This window comes from Odontomachus brunneus, unplaced genomic scaffold (genome assembly GCF_010583005.1).
Source record: "Odontomachus brunneus isolate Ranch 3 - 2012 unplaced genomic scaffold, Obru_v1 Obru_scaffold_144, whole genome shotgun sequence".
In the NCBI taxonomy this organism is placed as follows: domain Eukaryota; kingdom Metazoa; phylum Arthropoda; class Insecta; order Hymenoptera; family Formicidae; genus Odontomachus; species Odontomachus brunneus.
The window spans coordinates 824,317-828,619 of NW_022639594.1; the positions used below are offsets into that span (position 1 = coordinate 824,317).

The window sequence follows — 4,303 nt, forward strand, 5'->3', positions numbered from 1 at the left end:
GGGGGGGGGGGGGGAGGGGGGGGGGGGGGGGGGGGGGGGGGGGGGGGGGGGGAATAGGGATGAATCGGATAGAGCGGCTGTTCTCTCGAGGTGGGTGGTGTCAGCGACGCGAGGCGGTAAGCAAGACGGATCACCACCCTCGAGACAACGTTACGAGACGAACGCACCACACCCCATTAGGCGTCCGTATACATCGCGCCGCTTATCGCGAAGAAGCCGCCGGAAACGCGGCGGAATTAACTCCGAAAAGTACCGAAGTATCTCGCCGGTGACGTCGAACCGCGGAACGAATCGAGGCGATGCACCGCGACGTCATATGGATCAAACACTAACTTCCTTTGAGTTTCAGTGAGCGCGTTGTGCTGTGTGAGAATATACATCGTCTTTTAGGGGTCTCAAACGATACGATCTGCGCGGCCGATATTTTATTCCGAGTTTCTTACGCAGAATGCCTCGACATTTTCCTCGGGGAAGCATCGAGGATTAAGCTAAATTAGCTAGATTTTTCATAGGAATGGAGGAAAAACGATGTATCGCGAAAGTGAATGCATGTTCTGTATGAAATAATACTAACTGTCGAATGTGTGACTCTTCGATCGCGAAGTATCGCGCGACGATTCTTGACCTCGAAGCGAATTTCCTTGGTGAACGCATCGGCGCAGCAGCGAACCAGCGTATCTCCCGTCTCGACGGGAGAGATACGGCTACAGCGAAACGCAATGAGAACGTGGCGAAACGTTACGGCCGCGTCACGTTGCGGATCATTAAACACAAGCAAATGAAGCGCCACCCACACGCGAGCACGCACGTAACGCACGCGACGTGGCTAGTGTTACGTGCACGTGCATCCTCGTAAACATTACCGCGGGATGCCGCGCGCAGTCTGCGTCCGAGGTAAAACGAGTAGCACCGAATCAATTGTCAGTAAAGTGATTTACGGTCGTCGCGTCGATCAATTTGCCGCTCGATGCGAGCCGTCGCGCGCTACCTCCGTACACACGTCTGTTCCAGCGTGACTTTCAACCCCTGACCGGATCGCCCGGCGCGGCGCCGCTCAAAAACAAATTGAGAAATCCGTAGCCGAGTGTCAGACGCGAGAAGGAGATTTTTGCCGCGCGATTTATTTCCGCGATCGATCTCCCGGGGGAGAAGGAGAGGAGACGTTCGCTCGGAATTCCGTTCTCTTCCGTGCGCTCGCGGTTACAGCCACAGGGTGGCTGTAATTACCGAGTTCCAGGACAACGCCAATTCGTCCTGTTGGGACGCGTGGAAAAATAGAAGAGTCGCAAAAGTACCAGAGAGATCACATAGGTGCGATTGTGAAAAAGAGATTTGGATGATTACACAATTATAATATATAGGATATATAGGAAGGGATGTACGATAAGGGATTGATTGCGGAAATCGAAGGGAATTGACGAACTCGAAAGGAGACTTCCCGCGCGGCGCTACACGTCACGGCTACACACTTAACCCTTTTCCAAGTTATTACGCGAATTTTTTGTCCCACCACATAGGCAACGAACATCGAATTAAGGAAAGCAATTACAGATAATGGTCCCGGCGGCACCCAGCGCACCGGTACCGCTGCGAAGGAGTCGGGGTAGAAAAGAGAGTAAAGCGGAACTGCAAAGGACAGGGAGGAAAAGGAAAGCCTATCTAAGAGAGATACGAATATACAGGGTGGTCATTAAGCAGCTGCAGCTTTCTTCTCTCCCTTTCTCTCTCTCTCCGTTGTTGTAATATCTCCCTCGTGCTCTCGTTCTCGCTCACGACCTCGTCCTCCCTGACTTTCTTTTTTCTCTCTCAATCTCACCCTCTCTCTTTCCCTCTTGCTCTCCTTTCATCCCTCCCTCTCTCACTCTTTCCCTTATTCGCTTTCTCTCACCCCTTCTTTTTGGACATTAAGCCGTTGCGCGTGCGGTAATTTTCCCGGGGTCATTTTTGCCGCTCTTCTTGCCCGATCGTTAACTTCACTTACCTCTGTTTACCCCCGTCGTCATTTTTCGTCTCTCCTTTCTCTCTGGTCTTTCCCTGCTCCATCGGCCCGTTCGTTTCATATTCCCATCCGGCTTTGCGCTCCTCCTCGTTTCTACGAGCTAGCCCGTCAGACGTTGTCGGGGTTCCATCTTTAGGTGTATATATGTGTATATGTGTGTGGGTGTGTGTGTATGTGTGTGTGTGAGGGCGCGCTAAGCTTTCCCTTCCATTTCCGTTTTTATCGCGTAACCTCGCCCGGTTATTTCGCGTCCCGGACGAGGCGGACGTCTTTTTTCACGGTCCAGCGGGAAAGAATAATTAGCACCCCTGTCCATCTCGCCCCGCACTTCCACTCTGCGCGAAGACATTTTCTCTTGTCTGCTCGTCCGCCGACGAGAGTAGTCCTTTTGTCGTCGCGAGGTTCCGACGATCACTGGCTGTTCCGTGGAAAAGACTGCGTCCCAGGATTTGACGGCTCCAGGCCCTCGAGACTTTAGATACAAAAAACAGAAAGAAAAAAGAAGAGAGTTAGACACGAGTTGAATGCCAAGTAATTAAAAAGTCGACCAACGCGCGATTGTATAAAGGATGTCCATGAAATGCCCGAACACGCCCTAATCGCAAACAGCGAGTCGCAATCGCGCTTCTTACGCAAGACGGAATAGGATTGATCTCGCGCGGTGGTGGCTCGGATAATTCGGTCGAAACGATCCCGCGGGGTATTTGAATTTAAACGGCATTAAAGCAAAGGGGCCGGGAGATAATGTAGCATCAGATAAAGAGTTCTATCGATGTCGGTGGCACACAATGCTTCCTACAATAATTGAGATTAGAGCTCGCCGACTCCAAAATCTCCGAGTCACCGAGAATCAGAGCCGATAAGCGTTTATTATGAACGAGACGCTCAAGATCCGCGACCCGGGCCTCGCCACAGGATCTTGTCCTTTCAACTCTGCTATGCAAGTGAACCAACCAGCCAGCCAGTCAGCGGCGGCCAATCTACTCCACAGCGCGGGATTGCGGTGGTAATTGCTGTCCGATTTCGCCCCCGACACGCACCATCAAGCGTGTCCATACGCGTAAACACGTACATGCGTGTGTACATGTAAACGCGGATATGCGCGCTGCATATTGCACGCAAATTCTAAAGGAAGAATCGATCGATCGGCATCGATCCTCTCTGAGCCGTTTCGGTTGGTCGCGATTGAGCGAGTGTGCAACGTTTATTCGTTTTTTCTCGACTCATTAATGTTATAATTATATTCTAAGGAATTTTTGTTGAAACACAATCTCCATCATCTTGCCATTTAACGGCACATAATTTGCAGAATGTTACTCAATCAGTCACGAAGAAATTCTTGCAAGAATATGGTAGATTTTTTTAAAGAGATCAAGTTACATGAACTGTGTTATACTTTTAATTGCAGCGACTTTTTCGCGTTTCCCACGTACACGCAACGCGCGTTTCTGCTGTAAGCTGATTCCTGAAACGTTAACCCTTTGCACTCTAAGGCCGCAGTAATCATCCAGAGTTTCTTGTAAAATCCGGGCAATTTCTCGGGGGAGCTTTTCGGATTTTAAATCAATCTTAAAACTAGCGCGGCAGGTGCTTTAAATTTAGATTTAAGATCCAAAAGATTTGCGAGATTTACGAAAAATTTGGAACAGCGCAGCTGCAGTGTCTTTGGAACGCAAATCAAAGGTGGAACATGTCCGCTTTGCGGGCTTGGGACTTATGTCTCCCTCGCTCCCTGGAATTTTCGCGGGCATCTTGCATTCTAGGAATAACGCATTCTCGACGGGATATTGGCTAAATGCGTCAAAGAGGATCTAAATCGAAGTCACTTCTCGACTATCCTTCATTAGCTTTGACGAATGCGTGCACCTATGATAGATGATCCGGAACAAAGGTTTCCCGCTACTCAAGTAGCACTGTTGATTTAGCGTGCAAGCTCCTCAAGTGACCGACGCTAAATCGGCTAAATTCGCTTCTGCATCCTCTCTCATCTTCTGCGTCTCTCATCTTCATATTCGCCGGTCTGCGACCTCGCGACACACGAGGATGAGGATGTCTTTCCAACACACGACTTATAAATGATCGCGGTACCGCCTAATACAGATTCTAACTCTTATTACTTCGCGGTTTTTGCATTAATAAAATTCGATCCCTGTTCTCCGGGAAACTCTCTCGCAAAATATTCGATACCGCATTGTTACAGCTCCGAATACAGATATCCTATGTCGTTCATTTTGCGTATGCTTTTGCATCAATCTCTCTCTCTCTCTCTCTCTCTCTCTCTCTCTCTCTCTCTCTCTCTCTCTC

The 4,303-nt window shown here is 49.6% G+C and overlaps 1 protein-coding gene across 10 annotated transcripts in view; it reads left to right on the top strand.

The window, feature by feature from the left end:
* LOC116850399 (nephrin-like) overlaps positions 1-4,303 on the top strand; it is a 539,959-nt gene that overhangs the window by 522,354 nt on the left and 13,302 nt on the right. The gene's annotated exons all lie outside the window — the stretch shown is intronic.